Here is a 6,303-nt window from a genome sequence, read left to right as displayed (position 1 = left end):
GCAAGATCTTGAAAAGCTAAGAGTGAGTTATGAAGATCTTTAGAAGGAGCACGATTCATTACTTGCTCAACATATCAACGCTTCCCAGGAAGAATTTTTTCCTCCATGCTTGAAGTGCATTGAACGTGAATCTGCTAATTCTTCACCTGAATGTTCAAATGTTGTTAATGTTTCAAATTCTTCACATGCCTCTGCTATCACTAATTCCTCATCTGAGGACATTGCTAGTATCACTGACGATGCATGGCTGAAGGAATTGTACATGACAGGCATGTACAAAAGCCTCAAAGGGCATTAGACTCTTTGTGATGTGCTTAAAAAGCAGATCCTCAACAGGAACCCTAGGAAAGAGGGTATTGCCTTTGAGAGGAAACTCAACGCTGATGGTACATATTGGAAGCCTGACCAGTACCCCAAAACTACATGGGTTGCTGCAAAGGGACCTCCAGTTGATCCATCTAACCTATCTGGATATGCATGTGAATCTCCTCATTCTGATGATGAGTCATTTGACTCCAACTACAAACTGTTCAAAAATCAGAATGGTGAAGTATTTGCTAGATATGTTGGCACTAACTGCAGGAACGGTCCCCCTATGAAGAAAATCTGGGTTCCCAAAAGATGCCTTGAAAATCTTTAGGTGAATGTCATCATGACGCCACCTGTGAAGAATAGGAACCCCAGATCAAATTCTTCATATGGACCAAATTCTTCATATGGATCCAAGTCCTCATATGGACCAAACTCCTCACATGGATCAAATTCCTCAAAAGGATCAAAGTCCTCAAATGAACATCATTGTGCTAACCTGTCTGTTTCACAGGGAAGATCTAAGGATTATGGATATGTGCATTATTCTTCAAATCATTATGTCCATAAGTCCTCGAAGAATTTCTCTGCTTACTCGTATGCTTATTCTAACCCCTCTTATGTGAAACGAAATGGACTGGCTTCTATGCCATCCTTCTTGTATGGAGCTCGCAGAATGATGAACTCTTTGCCACCCCTTCAGATGTGGGTGGTGAAGAAAAAGAACTAATCTCTTCTGCAGGGTCAGGTCTCCAGACATACGTAATTGTCTGAAGAATTTGCTGGAGACCTAAGAATGCTTGATAGGACGCAGCCTAATCATGAAGAAATGAACTTTCATTTCTCATGTCCTCATATTGCTTTATCTGTTCTCTTGCCTGATGAAATTGATCTGATGAATTGATGTCATATTCTTCACTGATGAAGTATATGAGTTTGTAAGCTGCACTAATTCATCTGCAGGATGATCAAGCCAAAGCCACTGAGTGGGTCCTCGATAGTGGATGTACAAATCACATGACCGGTGACAAGAAACTATTGATGGATGCTCCATTATCTCCGTCGCATCTGAAGCATATCATCTTTGCTGACAAAGGCAAAAGTCAGGTATTGGGTCTAGGTAAGGTTGCGATCACAAAGGATCGACACATGGATAAAGTCATGCTTGTTGAGTCCCTAGGATACAACCTTATGTCTGTCTCAATGCTTTGTGATCTTGATATGGTTGTTGTCTTTGGCAAGTACCGTTGTGTTGTGGTTATGGAAGCTGACAATTCCAAAGTCTTCGAAGGCTTTAGGAGAGGAGACCTGTATATTGTTGATTTCTCTACAGGACCACAACCAGCCGTGTGTCTACTTGCAAAAGCTTCAGAAGGCTGGCTCTGACATCGACGACTTGGTCATGCAGGCATGAGGAATTTTCACACGCTTGCGAAGAAGAAGCATGTCATTGGCATCGAGAATGTAAAATTCCTCAAGGATCACCTATGTGGAGCCTGTGAAGCTGGGAAGATGACAAAGGCCAAGCATCCAGCGAAGACTATCATGACCACTACTCGTCCATTTGAATTGCTTCACATGGATCTCTTCGGTCCTAATCATTATTCTACTATTTGAAATGAAGCATCTCAATATGGCTTTGTTATTGTTGATGACTACTCTCGTTATACATGGGTACACCTTGTTACTTACAAACATGAAGTGCAGGAGGTCTTCAAACGATTTTCCTTGAGGGCTTCAACCAACTTTGGTGTGAAGATCAAGCACATCAGAAGTGACAATGGCACTGAGTTCAAGAATTCTGGTCTCGATGACTATCTTGATGAACTTGGTATTACTCATGAGTTATCTGCTCCTTACACTCCTCAGCAGAACGGCATCGTGGAGCGCAAGAACAGGACTCTTGCTGAGATGGCTCGCACTATGCTTGATGAATACAGAACGCCTCGTCTGTTCTGGACTGAGGCAATTGATACTGCGTGCCACATCATCAACAGAGTATATCTTCACAAATTCTTCAAGAAGACTTCCTATGAACTCCTCACTGATAAGAAACCCAATGTATGTTATTTCAATGTCTTCGGTGCTAAATGTTGGATAAGAGATCCTCATCACAACTCAAAATTTGCATCGAAATTGCATTGAAAGCACATGAAGGTTTTATGCTTGGTTACAGAAAGGACTCGCACACCTATAGAGTCTTCAACAACGTTCTTCACAAGGTTGTTGAAACTGTAGATGTGCGGTTCGATGAAACTAATGGCTCGCAAAGAGAGCACCTACCTACTATGATAGATGAACCAACACCTGAGGAAACTATCAAGTTCAAGGCTACTAAGGATGTCATTCCCACTGAAGAATCTGCTGAAGAATTCATTCCAGAACATGAAGAACGTCGAGCTAATGCACCTGAAGAAAATACTAAAGAAAATGGTGCTGAAGAGAATACTGATCAAATTCTTCAACGGCAACCAGCTCATCCTCGCATTGCAAAAGAAGTGCAAGTTGAAAAGATCATCAATGACATCAAAGCGCCAGGTCCTCTCACACGCTCAAAAGCTTCACATTTGTCTAACTTTTGTGGGCACTATGCATTTGTCTCTATTACAGAGCCCACTAAGGTAGATGAAGCATTTCTAGAGCCTGAGTGGATTCAGGCCATGCAAGAAGAATTACATCAGTTCGAGCTCAACAATGTCTGGGAACTGGTCAAACGTCCAGATCCTCGCAAGCACAATATCATCGGCACAAAGTGGATCTACCGCAACAAGCAAGATGAAAATGGCCTTGTGGTGAGGAATAAGGCACGACTTGTAGCTCAAGGCTACACACAGGTTTTGAAGATCCAAAGAATCCTGACAAAGTCTTCAGACTCAACAAGGCTCTCTATGGCCTCAAGCAGGCCCCACGGGCGTGGTATGATACTTTGAAGGAATTCCTCATGACGAAATGCTTCAAACCCGGTTCACTCGACCCTACTCTTTTCACTAAATCTTATGATGGTGAATTGTTTGTGTGCCAAATATATGTTGATGATATTATCTTTGGCTATACTGACCAACGTTATAGTGATGAATTTGCCTATATGATGAGTGAAGAATATCAAATGTCTATGATGGGAGAGCTGAAATTCTTCTTAGGACTTCAAATTCATCAACAACACAATGGCATATTCATATCTCAGGAGAAATACCTCAAGGATGTACTGAGGAAATTCGGCATGCAAGATTGCAAAGGCGTAAAAATTCCTATGCCCACAAATGGCCATCTGTGCACTGATGAAAATGGTATTGACTTCGATCATAAGGTATACCGCTCCATGATTGGCTCTTTATTGTACTTATGTGCATCTAGGCCAGATATAATGCTTAGTGTTTGCATGTGTGCCCGATTTCAAGCTACACCAAAGGAATCACACCATAAGGATGTGAAGCATATTCTTCAATATCTAGCTCACACACCAACACTTGGATTATGGTACCCCAAGGGCTTGGCTTTTGATCTCATTGGATATTCTGACTCTGACTATGCTGGTGATCATGTGGACCGCAAGTCAACACCTGGTACATGTCATTTCCTCGGACGATCTTTGGTCTGTTGGTCCTCGAAGAAACAGAACTGCGTATCACAATCTACTGCTGAAGCTGAGTATATTGCCGCTGGTTCTTGCTGTGCCCAATTGCTATGGATGAAGCAAACTCTCAAGTACTACGGTGTCAACATGAAGAATGTGCCTCTCTACTGTGACAATGAGAGTGCCATCAAGATTGCTCACAACCCAGTTCAGCACTCAAAGACAAAGCACATTCAGATTCGTCATCATTTTCTTCGTGATAATGTGTTGAAGGGCAACATTTCTATTGAGCATGTGAAGACTGAAGAACAGCTAGCTGATATCTTCACAAAGCCCTTGGATGAGAAAAGATTTAGCAAGTTGCGGTGTGAGCTAAATATCCTAGAATCTTCGAATGGTCTTTGAAAAAGACACTCATCCTAACACTTATGCAAAATTGATGACTTAGATGTGCAACACATGAAGAAACGTTTTTCTTCAATTCAATGAAGAACAACACTCTTAGTGTGAAGAAATTAACGAAGAATTTGATTCTCAGAACCCTACGATAATTGTACGCGGTGTCTGAAATCATCATTCTTATACGGTGGGTCACGCCACCACCAAAAGTTGAAATTCCTCAATTATTCATATTCTTCAACTTTGCATTGTCTTCACTGCTTCCGTCGTTTTTCTTCATTGACTATATATATATAAGTTTATGTCCTCTACAACATTCACTTGTTGCTAATTCTTCAAGTTGGTTTTTCTGCTAAGTGAATGTGATCGGACCCTTCCCCCTCTATGCTATACTCAACCCAAACTATTCACAAATTCTTCATGTGTGTTCTATTTGAAACTCGTTCAAAATCTTCACTGTGTCCTTGACAGCTGAAGAAATTGCGAACGTAACTTTAAAACCTATCTTATCTAAATTTTCGGCTTTGCCGCTCAAACCGTTCCGCATCCCACGTTATACTTATCCACTCACCCACGATCTAACGCGATCTCCACCTCTCACTACGTGGGTGACACCTGTCATGCGAATGAGAAGGGTCAGGGGCACGTTCGTCCAATTTCTTCGGGCGAGCAGTTTTTCACCGTGGCTATATATACCCCTCCTTCCCTTCCTCACTTCTTTTACTCTACTCGACCTCTCTCCAGCTCGAGCTTCTCAAACCCTAGCGCCGTCGCTACTTCATCGCCGCCGGTGAGGAAGAGCTTCACTGCCTCGACCTCATCACCGACGTACTCGCGCCGACCGCGGAAATCTTCACTCCGCCGCCGCCGTAGCCGTCTTCCTCCGCCAAGTTAGGGCGTGGAAGATCTGCACTGATGAACTTCACATCTCCTCACTCCAGTTCGTCGTGTTCTTCATCCAGGGTAATTAAAAGTTACTTTTACTACCCTCGTTGATTCGAATGATTCTCTACAAAATCTTCAAAGGTGTTTTTTTTCATATCTTCACACACTAAACACCTCACAAGTCATCTGTTCTTGATTCGTTCCTCTAAGCATCATTTTTCTTCAAGATTCCTCAATTGTGTGGATCTTCGATCTATACAAATCTGGAACCTAAGACAAAGAATGCTTAGTGAAATTCTTCAAGACTCATCTGGTCAAATTCCTCAAACTTGTTCCTTTTGAAAAAGCTTCTGAGAACGCATATGACCTCTCCAAATTCCTCGCAACTATACTCTGTTCATAGGTACTCATGTCAGCTACTGAATCACTAGGTTCTCATCAACTTAACTCATTTGCAGCGTTCCTCGAAGAAAAGTTGCCTACTTCTTCAGAGAATTCAATTGTCCAAATTCCTCAACTGAAGAAAATGGCTGACGGTAAGAAGCCACAGAAAGGAGGAAAGAGGCCTGAGGTCAATACAACGTTTGAGATCCTTGATGAAATATATGCTAGGTACTGCACACCTACTGATGAAACCAAGAATGAGCGCAAAGTGTGCATTCAAAAGATAGAGAGGAGATGGGCACGAGAGTGGAGGGAGTACAGGTATGTAACTCCAAAGTGCATGAAGAAATTCGCACTCAATCGTCCATGCCCAAGAGCTCCATTGGCACCTGGCCAAATCGCTGATCCCACCAGCCTCAAGTGCGGTGAGGACTATCCTGATGAATGGGCCAACCGCCAAGCCAAGTTGGCTAAGCAAGCCAAAGAAGCAGTGAGGAAATTCAATGAAGACTCTGCTGCTGCTGCTGCCTCTACTGAGGCCTTTGCTGTCAAGCCAAAGAAGGCTATGTCAAAGAAGCCTGCGCGCAAGCCAAGTGCTTCACCAACAATGCCCTCAAGGCCAAGTTCCTCAGCAATGCCCTCACGGCCAATTCCTCATGCTGCTCCTGCTCCCTCAAAATCCTCAGCTCCTCCACCAAAGCCCTCAGCTATTCCGACTAAATCCTCAGCACCTGTGCATCTTGCCTCATGCC

Source organism: Triticum urartu, chromosome 4A (assembly GCF_056163025.1).
Source record: "Triticum urartu cultivar PI428250 chromosome 4A, HENAU_Tu73, whole genome shotgun sequence".
Taxonomy (NCBI): domain Eukaryota; kingdom Viridiplantae; phylum Streptophyta; class Magnoliopsida; order Poales; family Poaceae; genus Triticum; species Triticum urartu.
This window is presented reverse-complemented; position numbering follows the sequence as displayed.